This window comes from Oncorhynchus kisutch, linkage group LG18 (assembly GCF_002021735.2).
Source record: "Oncorhynchus kisutch isolate 150728-3 linkage group LG18, Okis_V2, whole genome shotgun sequence".
Taxonomy (NCBI): domain Eukaryota; kingdom Metazoa; phylum Chordata; class Actinopteri; order Salmoniformes; family Salmonidae; genus Oncorhynchus; species Oncorhynchus kisutch.
The window spans coordinates 49,904,573-49,919,070 of NC_034191.2; positions in this window are offsets into that span (position 1 = coordinate 49,904,573).

The following is a 14,498-nucleotide window of genomic DNA, read 5'->3' on the forward strand; positions in this document are numbered from 1 at the left end:
TAGAGTTCTTAGGAACAGGAAAGATTGTGGTCATTTTAAAACATGACGGCATTACAGACAAGGAGAGGTTATAAATGACCATGAATATGCCTGCCAGCTGTCCTACGCATGCTCTGAGAACACGCCCTGGAATACCATCAGGGCCCGCGGCCTTACAGGTGTTGATCTGATTAAAGATCCTTGTCGCGTCAGCCTCGGCGAGCGAGATCACCCAATCATTTGGGTCGGTGACGGCCCTCACACCCAGCTCAATGTTGTTGTTCTCAAAGTGTGTATAAAGTGCATTGAGTTTGTCTTGTAAAGAGGCATCGTTGGGCAGATCACAGTTGGGTCTTCCTCGTATTGCGTAATGGACTGTAGCCCCTGCCAGATGCGGCGGGAGTCGGCGCCTGTGTATTATGTTTCTGTGATTGTGGAGGTGTGCTGATGGAAGTTGGTTATCACGTATCTTAGTGATGCCAAATAAAAAATCACTGACAACCAGAAAGGCAGCCACTGGGTGTAGGTTTCCCTGCTTGTTTATAACCTTGTATAGTTTGTTAAGGGCCAGCGTGTTATTTTAATTGAGGTGGAGTATATACAGCAGTCACGAATACAGCTAAAAACTACCTCGGGAAGATTGACCATCAGGTTTTCCAAGACGTGCTAGAATTAGCACACCACTTGGAGTTGATGAAGAGGCACCCTCGATTTCCCTGACTCCATTGTACTATCCTCCCGGTGAATGGAGAATCCATCACCTAATCTCTTGGGGTAAGTAGCTGCCGATCTGATGTTCAAGAGTTCTTGTCAGTTGTAAGAAATAATAGTGGATACATTTTGTGAAAATAGAGTAAAAATAAACGACAAAATAATCACAAAATGCCAAAGTTGGGTTTGAGCTTGCAAAACAGCGGCATCTTAAATCCATATTGCCATATACGTTGAGCAAATTTAATTTTATACCCTCTAGAGAAAGATTTCCATAACCTCAGGCTCAAGGCCCTACTTCAGTATTGTTCACAGATATTCAACTCCTTAGCACATGATCTCGAATAGTAGCCTACAGTCCTTGGATTTGTCTGTGTGCATTGACTATGGAAGGTTAATCTGTACCCACAAGACATATTTTTATTTACGATATGGATTGTCCATTCTGTTGCACCTCCACCCTATAATAGCTGTGATTTATTTTGTATTTTACATTCTTACCACAAGCAATATTTCCCAGGGCACAAAGCACACCATAGCGTCTTTATATTGCTCTTTACAACCTCAATAATTGACCCGGTAGGATTATGTGCCTTCTCTCTGTGTCCATAAAACAGAGGTCGTAACTTCTCTATCGGTTTTCTCATTTTACCACCCGCCGGGTGCCTTTGGGCCCTAAAGTCCTTTGTCATGGTTTGACGGGGGTAGAGACAGTCGCTGTTTGTCAGTATTGGTGATTAACGGTAACGCACCCACAGTGGTGCGTTGGAGCATGGCGCCCCTAGAGTTGGAAACCTTGTGATAGCAGTGCAGCAATGGTAGCTTTCTGTGTGTTATCACTCTTTCTTTCATCCCTCCATCCCATTCATTATTGCTTGCTTATACCCTTTAATATATAATTGGAAAGCTTCGATTCACAGTTATCCATCAGACACATTTTCGGAAAGTTCAAGTCAACAGAACAGGTACATATAAGAATTACCTGTATAAATGGCTTCAAAACGGAACCCTGATACATTTTAAACTTTGTTTGACAAGTGGTTCTGAAAGGTCATGAAAGTACCTTTTCAAATTATATATAATATAACCAACTTTGAACGCATCAGCTACAACTATTGTTTACAAATCGCCCATATTGTGCAATTGACATTAGAATGATGGAAGCTTAGCCATAGAATTCCATGTAATGGGGCAGGTATATTTTTAGATTGTAACTTTGGTGATAGAGACACCAAATTGCGCACACACACAGCTATAACAGGTCACAGAATTCCAACATGAAGCCTTTTTCTAGTATGGCTGCTAAACAACACGATGGGGTCTTGTTGGACAATTTCATATTAATCATACTTGTATGAAATATAATTGTAATTAATGGACGGAAGCCACTCCTTAGTAAAAGGCACATGACAGCCCGCTTGGTGTTTGCCAAAAGGCACCTAAAGGACTTTCAGACCATGAGAAACAAGATTCTCTGTTCTGATCAAATCAAGATTGAACTCTTGGCCTGAATGCCAAGCGTCATGTCTGGAGGAAACCTGGCACCATCCCTACAGTGAAGCATGATGGTGGCAGCATCATGCTGTTGGGATGTTTTTCAGTGGCAGGGACTGGGAGACTAGTCAGGATAGAGGGAAAGATGATGGGAGCAAGTACAGAGAGATCCTTGATGAAAACCTGTTCCAGACCACTCGGGACCTCAGACTGGGGTGAAGGTTCACCTTCCAACAGGACAACAACCCTAAGCAGACAGCCAAGACAACACGGGAGTGGCTTCTGGACAAGTCTCTGAATGTCCTTGAGTGGCCCAGCCAGAGCCCGGACAGGAACCCGGGCAAACATCTCTGGAGAGACCTGAAAATAGTTGTGCAGCGATGCTGTCAGGTGGATGGATTATCTTGGTAAAGGTGACATGCTCACTAACAGGGATGTAAACACATTTGTGCACAAAATGTGAGAGAAATATGCTTTTTGTGCGTATGGAACATTTCTGGGATCTTTTAATTCAGTTCATGAAACATGGGACCAACACTTCACATGTTGCGTTTATATTTTTGTTCAGTATAGATCATGTATACTGCATAGAGCTCTGAAGCGTCCCTCAGTTTCAATTAGCCTAATAGGAATAAACAACAGATTACAAACCAATAGAAAATGTATTCTGTAGATAGGCTGCAGTGCATTCAAGTTCATTGTGGGCCTGCTTTTGTTTTCTCACGTCTGCTATATCTAACGATGTGTCCTCAGTGGCTTCTTTATGTGCTATGGCTTTTATTTTTCATCTCGCCTCCAATTCGGCTGCAAATTTGGAGCTGTGGAATATTGCCCCACAACTGGCATAAATTCCGATAAAGTGCTTTGTCACAAACATGACAGTAACAGGTTATTGTAAATCGTCCCCTGAAAATAATTGGTAGTTAATATCCCCTTGGTGCAATGCAAATATATACAAAGGGACACATCTGAAGGCACACACGCAGGAATGTATGTACACACACACACCCACTTTGCATATGTACATGCCAGTGAATGTTTGTGTACTTGTGTGTTTGTCTAAATGGCTTTGGATGTTTGTGTCTTTTGTCTTTTTGGATGATTGTGAGTGGGTGGGTGTGTATGGTGTCTGTCTGGAACAAACTGCTCCAAATGAATCACTCTGACCCGATCCAGTGATATGCTTATTGGTTTTGTCTGGGGCTCTGGAGGTGTGACTGCCTCACACATTTCCCACTTGTCTGGCTGCTGGCTTCTCAGCCTGGATCTCTTTCAGTGATTACTAAAAGTTGTGCACCATGTAAGGAATAGGGTGCCATTTGGGACTCGGCTGGATCTCTCTGTCAGTCACAACTCATACTGCTGGACTCAGTCCATCAAGGAGATAGTCACTATAGTACTCACAGTCACTATAGTGTACACTCTTAGAATTTTTTTTTGTTATATACAGTACCTTCAGAAAGTATTCAGACCCATTGACTTTTTCCAAATGTTGTATTACAGCCTGCATTTAAAATGTATTCAATTGAGATTTTGTGTCACTGGCCTACCCACAAAACCCCATAATGTTAAAGTGGAATTATTTGAATTGCTGTGATAGGAGAAAACTTAGGATGGATCAACAACATTGAAGTTACACCACAACACTAACCTAAATGACAGAGTGAAAACAAGGAAGCCTGTACAGAATACTCATTTTCTAAAACTTGCATCCTGTTTCAATAAGGCGCTAAAGTAAAACTGCAAAAAAATGTGGCAAGAAATTAACTTCATGTCCTGAATGCAAAGTGTTATGTTTGGGGCAAATCCAATTCAACACATCACTGAGTACCACTCTTTATATTTTCAAGCATTGTGGTGGCTGCATTATGTTATGGATACGCTTGTAATCGAAAAGGACTAGGGAGTTTTTTAGGATAACATTTTATGGAATAGAGCTAAGCACAGGCAAAATCCAAGAGGAAAACCTGGTTCAGTCTGCTTTCCACCAGACACTGAGAGACAATTTTACCTTTCAGCAGGACAATAACCTAAATGATGTGCAAATACTGTACTATCAAGGTATGCAAAGCTCTTAGACTTACCCAGAAAGATTTACAGCTGTAATCTATGCCAAAGGTGATTTTAATATGTATTGACTAGAATTTTTCTTCCACTTTGACACCACAGAGTGTTTTTGTAGATCGTTGACACAAAAAAAAGACAATTAAATGCATTTAATCCTACTTTGTAACACAACAACATTTGAAAAAAAGTCAAGGGGTGTGAGTACTTTCTGAAGGCACTTTATATAGAAGCCTTTGGTTCTTTGGACGAGATCAAAGAACCCCTTACTAAAAAAGGTGCTATATATACACTGTAAACCTAGTGAAGACCTTGCAACAGGTGCCGAGGTCAGAGTGGGAAACAGCCATGTTCATACAAACCTCTGCTGACTGCAGTTGCAAAGTAAATTCTCGCTAGAAGCAAGAGGAAATTTATGTGTTTAACAAAAGCATACACTCTTAGATAAAAGAAAGGGGTTCTATATGAGACCTTTTGTTCAATTCAAATTTCAGCTGCCATTCAATAAAATAAAACATCCATTCCAGCATTATGACGCAAGAGGACGGTGGTTGAACTTGTAAATAGCCAAACAATAAGAATGTTATTTTTCAGTGTATTAAGGTAACTGTATTATTTAAATATTTGAAGCCAAAGTCATATGATAAGCTATACGCTACATAGATAAGGTTGTTTCAAGCTACAGTGCCTTGCGAAAGTATTCGGCCCCCTTGAACTCTGCAACCTTTTGCCACATTTCAGGCTTCTAACATAAAGATATAAAACTGTATTTTTTGTGAAGAATCAACAAGTGGGACACAATCATGAAGTGGAACGACATTTATTGGATATTTCAAACTTTTTTAACAAATCAAAAACTGAAAAATTGGGCATGCAAAATTATTCAGCCCCCTTAAGTTAATACTTTGTAGCGCCACCTTTTGCTGCGATTACAGCTGTAAGTCGCTTGGGGTATGTCTCTATCAGTTTTGCACATCGAGAGACTGAATTTTTTTCCAATTCCTCCTTGCAAAACAGCTCGAGCTCAGTGAGGTTGGATGGAGAGCATTTGTGAACAGCAGTGTTCAGTTCTTTCCACAGATTCTCGATTGGATTCAGGTCTGGACTTTGACTTGGCCATTCTAACACCTGGATATGTTTATTTTTGAACCATTCCATTGTAGATTTTGCTTTATGTTTTGGATCATTGTCTTGTTGGAAGACAAATCTCTGTCCCAGTCTCAGGTCTTTTGAAGACTCCATCAGGTTTTCTTCCAGAATGGTCCTGTATTTGGCTCCATCCATCTTCCCATCAATTTTAACCATCTTCCCTGTCCCTGCTGAAGAAAAGCAGGCCCAAACCATGATGCTGCCACCACCATGTTTGACAGTGGGGATGGTGTGTTCAGGGTGATGAGCTGTGTTGCTTTTACGCCAAACATAACGTTTTGCATTGTTGCCAAAAAGTTCCATTTTGGTTTCATCTGACCAGAGCACCTTCTTCCACATGTTTGTTGTGTCTCCCAGGTGGCTTGTGGCAAACTTTAAACAACACTTTTTATGGACATCTTTAAGAAATGTCTTTCTTCTTGCCACTCTTCCATAAAGGCCAGATTTGTGCAATATACGACTGATTGTTGTCCTATGGACAGAGTCTCCCACCTCAGCTGTAGATCTCTGCAGTTCATCCAGAGTGATCATGGGCCTCTTGGATCATTCAGAGATCCTCACTGAACTTCTGGAGAGAGATTGCTGCACTGAAAGTAAAGGGGCTGAATAATTTTGCACGCCCAATTTTTCAGTTTTTGATTTGTTAAAAAAGTTTGAAATATCCAATAAATGTCGTTCCACTTCATGATTGTGTCCCACTTGTTGTTGATTCTTCACAAAAAAATACAGTTTTATATCTTTATGTTTGAAGCCTGAAATGTGGCAAAAGGACGCAAAGTTCAAGGGGGGCGAATACTTTCGCAAGGCACTGTAGCTACCGTTCGACAGGAAAAAGGTAGGCTACTTTAATGAGCCACTTTACAAGCTAGCTAACTCTTACAAATACATTTTTCTTATCGGATATACCAAATATAGCCACAGACCAAGCCTGACATGGGCAATTATCTAATTGTTACTTTTATTTCAGTGTGAAGTCAGATGAGAGGACTATGTTCCATGAAGCCAGTTGCTGACCTCTGAATGCACGTGATTTGACTTTTTTGAACTGGAAAAGTTCTCCCTGTGTGGCAATTTTTAGAACCCCAAAAGGTTCTTCCCGGGTGTATGGAACCTTTTTTTCTATGTGTTTCTCTTCACGGGTGACGTTGAGACTGGTGTTTTGCGGGTAGTATTTAATGAAGCTGCCAGTTGAGGACTTGTGAGGAGTCTGTTTCTCAAACTAGACCCTAATGTACTTGCTCAGTTGTGCACCGGGGCCTCCCACTCTTTCTATTCTGGTTAGAGCCCGTTTGCGCTGTTCTGTGAAGGGAGTAGTACACAGCGTTATACGAGATTTTCAGTTTCTTGGCAATTTCTCGCATGGAATAGCCTTCATTTCTCAGAACAAGAGTAGACTGACGAGTTTCAGAAGTTTATTTTTTTTGTGGCTATTTTGAGCCAGTAATCGAACCCACAAATGCTGATGCTCCAGATACTCAACTAATCTAAAGAAGGCCAGTTTTGTTGCTTATTTAATCAAACAGTTTTCACCTGTGCTAACATAATTACAAAAGGGTTATCTAATGATCAATTAGCCTTTTAAAATGATAAACTTGGAATAGCTAACACAACGTGCCATTGGAACACAGGAGTGATGGTTGCTGATAATGGGCCTCTGTAAGCCTATGCAGATATTCCATTTTAAAAAATGATCCGTTTTCATCTACAATAGTCATTTACGACATTAACAATGTCCACTGTTTTTCTGATCAAATTATTGTTATTTTAATGGACAGAAAATGTGCTTTTCTTTCAAAAACAAGGACCTTTCTAAGTGACCTCAAACTTTTGAATGGAAGTGTATATATAAACATGCATATACATACATACATACATACAGTTGAAGTTGGAAGTTTACATACACCTTAGCCAAATACATTTAATGTCAGTTTTTCACAATTCCTGACATTTAATCCTAGTAAAAATTCCCTGTCTTAGGTCAGTTAGGATAACCACTTTATTTGAAGAATGTAGATTGACAGAATAGAAGAGAGAATAATTTATTTCAGATTTTATTTCTTTCATCACATTCCCAGCCGGTCAGAAGTTTACATACACTTACATAAAATGTGTATTTGGTAGCATTGCCTTTAAATTGTTTCACTTAGGTCAAATGTTTTGGGTAGCCTTCCACAAGCTTCCCTAAATAAATTGGGTGAATTTTGGCCCATTCCTCCTGACCGAGCTGGTGTACACACTTTTTCAGTTCTGCCCACAAACTTTCTATGGTATTGAGGTCAAGGCTTTGTGATGGCCACTCCAATATCTTGACTTTGTTGTGCTTAAGCACAACTTTGGAAGTATGCTTGGGGTCATTGTCCATTTGGAAGACCCATTTGTGACCAAGCTTTAACTTCCTGACTGATGTCTTGAGATGTTGCTTCAATATATCCACATCCTTTTCCTACCTCATGATGCCATCTATTTTGTGAAGAGCACCAGTCCCTCCTGCAGCAAAGCACCCCCAAAACATGATGCCGCCACCCCCGTGCTTCACGGTTGGGACGGTGTTCTTCGGCTTGCAAGCATCCCCCTTTTTCCTCCAAACATAACGATGCTCATTATGGCCAAACAGTTATAGTATTGCTATCTGCAGCATTATCTCCAGGTAAATGTTACAATTCTTCAGCCATTTCTGGATATTTTTGACCAAAAAAGAGCTACATATGGACAGCAAAATCTGCATAGCTGGAAAGGTTGTATCCCCATATATATAACATTCTATTGGTTGCAAGAATTTTGTATAATTTAAATTGCAAAATTCTAAGTTTGGAATCTGGCGTTGTTCTGTGTGTCAATTCATAAACCTTGTGCCATAAAATTGGTACATTGACAATCTCTTCCCAACTATTTTTCAATCTGTATGACACAGCTGTCAATTTTTTTGGTCCTTTAATGAAACTGGTATATATTTTTATTTATCATTATCACCATCTTCTTTAACAAATTTTGGTCTTTGTAATGCAGGGCTGGCAGAAAAGCTCCTTACTTTTTCCCCCTTCCACTTGCCTCTTCCATTTTTGGAGTAAGGCTGCAATTAGTTGGTTGTAATTTTGGGTAGACCAGACATTTCCATATCTTTGAGTTAGCTGCATGTGTTACATAACTCCACCAGTCCTATTTATGATATCATTTAGAAAGATGATACCTTTTTTTTTATCAAATAATATATTTGAGTTTGACCACAATATTTGTTGTATTTTCTGGTGGATTCAACTGAAATTGCAACTTTCTATGGACTGTTTTTAAAAAATTAGTATATTTTGGAGATGATTTCATTTTCAAATAACCGATAGTGAGCGGTTGTAAACTGTATGAAGGGAAAAAGGCCATTCTTGAACATGGGGTGAGACATTCTTACTAATTGGCTAGAGAACCAGTTCAGATTTAGGTATAACTTTTGTATGACTGATGCCTTTAGTGAGAGGTCTAATGCTTTAATATTTCATTTCTGCCCCCTGAATTAATATTCATGATATCAATAGGCCCTTTTAATTTTGTCTGGCTTGCCATTCCAAATAAAATTGAATATTTTTTGCTCATATAATTTAAAAAAACAGGTTGCTAGCTGTAGGCAAAAACCATAAGCAAATAGGTAAACTATGATATGACTAAAAAGTTAGTCAGGGTGATTCCCCCCCCAAATAGACAGGTATTTTCCTTTCCACGGTAGCAAGACATTATCTATTTTTGCTAACTTTCTATTCAAATGTATTGGAGTTAAATACGTTTTATCTTTTGGAATATGTATACCGAGTATGTCCACATCCACCACAGTCCATTTTATTGGAAAACTACACGGTCATGTAAAAGTTTTAGTTTTTAGTGATCCAATACGTAACATAGTACTAATTTGGGTTTAATCCAGAGAGGTTAGCAAACGTATCTAGATCGTCTATGAGGCTGTGGAGCGATTCTAATTGTGGATTTAAAAGAAAACATGTATCAGTGTACAATGACACCTTTGTATTTAAACCCTGGATTTCTAATCCCTTAATATTATTGTTACTGTTCTTACTTACAGAAATGAGGCATACACTGGATAGGTGCAGTGAAATGTGTTGTTTTACAGGGTCAGCCATAGTACAGCACCCCTGGAGCAAATTAGGGTTAAGTGCCTTGCAAAAGGGCACATTGACAGATTTTTCACCTTGTCACCTCGGGTATTCGAACTAGCAACCTTTCAGTTATTGGCCCAATGCTGTACCCACTAAGCTACCTGCTGCCGACAGACATATTTAGACATTTACAGGTTTTCTTTTCAATATTCCGCCAGATCCCATCAGAAAATGTGACTGTTGGAGCCTCCTGAGTGGCGCAGTGGTCTAAGGCACCGGGTCTGGGTTTGAGCCCAGGCTCTGTCACAGCCGGCCGTCACCGGGAGGCCCATGGGGCGGCGCACATTTGGCCCAGCGTCGTCCGGGTTAGGGACGGTTTGGCCGGCAGGGATATCCTTGTCTCATTGTGCACTAGTGACTCCTGTGGCGGGCCAGGCGTACGGCGTTTCCTCCTACATATTGGTGCGGCTGGCTTCCAGGTTGGATGGGCATTGTATCAAGAAGCAGTGCAGCTTGGTTGGGTTGTGTTTCAGAGGACGCGTGGCTCTCGACCTTCACCTCTCCCAAGTCCGTACAGGAGTTGCAGTGATGAGACAAGACTAACTACTACCAATTGGATACCACGAAATTGTGGGGAAAAAAGGGGGGAAAATACAAAAAAATTATGTGGCTATTTTAATTCATTGTTTTTCAGATAATTCTCATATAAAAGACAGAATTGCATTTCTGTCCAATTAAGAGAGAGAGTCTACGGCTTAATATTGATCTAAATAACTAGTCGCTCCCATTGGTTCTCATCAAATCACGGTCCAATCCAAATCGTCTTTGACATAACATAGTGTACTTACTCTTATGGATGATGAAAATGGAAGTGTCTGCATGTGGTACAACTCATAACATAGAGCTCTGTCTTAGCTACGGAAGCGGCGTCTCAAATTGGGACGCAGACACTAAAGGGCCTCCAGTACACTCTCCCTAGTGCACATGACAAGCTGTTGCTTTCTACTACCGGTAATAGCATTGTCATGTGTTGTTTGTATTCCATCCTCTGATCTTTCTGTTTTCATTCCCAGCCCCAGATAGCAGTGTGTCCCCATCCCCAGCCCCTCTGTGCCCCTGCTCCTCCTTCGCCTGTGTATTGATGAGGGCAAGGTGTGCGACTTCACCCCACATTGTCCTGGCGGGGAGGATGAAGACAGCTGTTGCCAGCTGTTGCCAACCCTGTTGCCAAGTAACAACCACACCACACTCTAAACCCCTTTTGGCGTGTCCAAGGTGCTATCCTACACCTTCAGGCTTTTTGCAGTTTCAATGATTATTATTATTTTTGCCACAGTTGTAGGCTATATCACTTCTATCAATCAAACACATTTTACTTGTCACATACACATTGTTAGCAGATGTTAATGCGAGTGTAACGAAATGCTTGTGTTTCTAGTTCCGACAATGCAGTAATAACCAACGAGTAATCTAACCTAACAATTCCACAACTACTACCTTGTGTGTGTATAAGTGTAAAGGGATAAAGAATATGTACATAAAGATATATGAATGAGTGATGGTACAGAACGGCATAGGAAAGATGCAGTAGATGGTATAGAGTACAGTATATACATATGAGATAAGTAATGCAGGGTATATAAACATAAAGTGGCATAGTTTAAAGTGGCTAGTGATACATGTCTTACATAAAGATGGCAAGATGCAGTAGATGATATAGAGTACAGTATATACATATACATATGAGATGAGTAATGTAGGGTATGTAAACATTATATTAAGTGGCACGTGTGATCCTTCAGGTGTTTGAAGTTTTATGTAAGAGCATCCTTCATTGTCCAATGTAGTCTAAGGTAGGAAATAGTCAGATGAAGTCTACAGGCCAGAGATGGGATCAGTTCCATTCTTATTGAATTTCACTGTAGGAAAGCAAATCAATCAGTGCATTGACTGGAACGTAGTTGGAACTGACCCTCCCTCTACTAGGGCCAAATAAATCCATTGCCTTGTTGATTTTATTTATTTTTGGGTAAAAAGCTAGTACAGTTTAATTTATGTTACAAATAAATCCAAGAAGAAAGCATTAAATACACTTACACTTAGTCCATTCACCCAGCTTCCCTCTGACTTTGAAGGCGCCTCCTGTGGCTGGCATGAGTATGACCTTGCCCAGGGTGATGGGTTCGACTGTACCACTGGGCCACCAGGGCTAGATCCCTCCTCTGGACTATTCCACCAACAGCAGCCAGGGTAGGAGGGATGGACCGCTGTCAACACAACACTCCAAAAAGCACAGTAACACTTGGCTCTGGTCCAGGGTGTTAGATGTGACTTGCTAACAGCGTCAGTGTCGGCAAGCCGCATGTAACACCTTGAACCAAAATGAAGTAATACTCTGGTCTGAAAATGGCAGTTATATCCCCAACCGAGTGATCTAATGGAATAAGCACAGAGGTGTGATAGCCTGATAAAATGGTGTGTGGGAGTCGGCTCGACGCTGTCAGTTTGAAAATAATATTACTCACAGATTAAATCAATCACTTCTTCAGAAAAAGCCCTGGCTGGTATTTTTGCAAGTACAGAGCCAAAGAGAGCAGTGGCGGCTGGAGAGAGAAACGCTTTCTCAGCCATCTGAATAATAGAGAGGATATCGACATCTCTCCTGCCTGGTATTAAAAACAACACAATATTTCACCCGCTACCAAAATGTATATGCTCTTCCTCCTTTCGGTATTGTCAAGGTTTTTTTTTGTCAGGATAGTCAACTTCTTGTGGAGGTCAGGCCATTTTGTAAGTTTATGCCTTCTTCCCTCGTGTTTATTTTATATGATGTGTCCTTCCCTTGTCCATTTCTCTCAGCTCAGGTATTTTCAGGTTTGTATGCTGTGTTGTAAAGTTATCCTCTGCCTCTGGTTTTGAAAAACTAGCCCATCTCATTGTAAGCCACTTTATGTTGGTCTTGAAGAACAGTAGCAGCATTTCCTAGATGTTTATTCCTCTTCTCCCCTCTTGAATCATCAGGCAAATTATGTTTTCAGAGGTGGAATCCCAAAAAAGGTAAGTGATAAAAACAAATGTAGTTAGTTGTGCAAGACATTTTATAGATAAAAGGATAAGCAGAATATTGTTTTTAAATGTGTGCATGCTTTTCTCCTTCAAAAAAACTGATTTTAAAATACCTATGCGCTAGCAGCCGGGAGGATACTCTTGTGCATCCTCTGCCAAAGTAGGTAATCAAGGAGGGAAGCATACTCCTCCATTCACCTACTAACGAAATGTCGCTCTCCTCGACCACTTTTCTCCTCGACCACTTTTCTCCTCGACCACTTTTCCACTTTTCCAGCAGAAATGTCCTTGCGTATCGCTGGTGTGGACAACATCTTTGTGCTGTGGCAAATGCTTTATAACCAAAGCAACCACTGGAAGCATGTCAAGGTGCAGCTGGGCAGCATCAACCAGCCCTTCCAGTTCTCATTGGCCAAGATCAACCTGGGCGTGTTCGACAGAGTCTCCGCCCTGGACGACATCTGCTTCCAGAGCTGCTCGTTGCCCCCGGCGGTGGAGACGGGTTAGTGCCCCAGCCACACCCACTTTCACTGTGTGCGGAGCCGAATGTGTGTGTAGCAACCGCAGCTGTGAGACCAGCTCAAACGAGGACAACTGATGTGAGTCACACGCACACAGGCAGACAGACAGAACGAGGCAGCCTTAAGGTCAAAATAGAATGTATATGTGAGAGATAATAGAATAAACAACATAAGAAAGCTTTGGCTCAGCACTTGGCTCTTATACCTCGATATGGTGTGACATGATAACAGGAAGCTATTGTTCACTCAGTCCATATTGTCTTCCTCGCCAACTCCTCTTCTCTCATCTTTGACTGGATGTGCAACCTGGGACCCACGGTCACCCTGCAAACTGGACCCTGAAAGGAAAACACCCTGGGCAATGTTAATGGTAACTACCTGGACATTGAATTAATAAATCTATTGTATGCTATAGAAAGATAATAACATAAATATTTCTAAACAAATCCAATCTGTTACTTGGATTTATTGCACCCGTTACTGAAATGGTTGTTCCAGTTTAGATGGTTGAGGTAGTCTCATTTGGTCATTGTACTAAATTATTCATTGTACTAAACCTGGCAGTTATCCTGAATGTGGATTGTGTGTGAATGAAAGTTCAAATGGTTGGATATCCCCACTGGATTCCAGTAAGAATTTAACAAACCAGCATAATCTGATTTGCAGGCCTGAGGAAGCCACTGTATTATTTAAAAATTAGGCACTTACTGTATATCAGTAAGTCCTTACTTTAAGGGCAATAATTATTGGAAATACTGTATCAAATAAATAATACAAATACTGAGCTACAGTTTATATGCAAATTGTTATTTTATACTAATACAATTGCTCAGAGAAATATATTTTGTTTAACAAGTAATAAAACAAATCTCATAAAGATAAGGGTCAAATGTATTGCCATCCTGTTTTCAATACTGTAACACCATCCCCCTCAGAGGATAAAGACCCTGAGCCTTTTTCTAAAATTTATGAGATTGGAAAACATGTTGGGAGGGAGGAATCTTAGACCATTCCTCCATTCAGAAAAATAGTCCCATAACATCAAAGATCCACCACTATATTTTACTGTAGATTTTTTTCCAGCAAGACAATAACCCCAATAACTAATAAAAAATACACACACATTTTTGAATTGACCACAAAAATCAACATTTTGCAGTCAGTCTCAAGACTTGAACCCCATTGAAAACATGTGGTTTGAATTGAAGAGGGCAGTCCATAAGAGCGGATGAAGGATGTCAAGGATCTGGAAAGATTCTGTATGAAGGAATGGTCTAAGATCCCTCCCAACATTTCTTTCAGCAGGGGTGTCAGAGAGGATCACGATTACTTCATATGTGATGGGTTCATTGTTGTCGTCTGATGAATGAGCCTTTGTGAGGCATGGTGGGTTCATGTTGAGAATGTTCATGTCAGT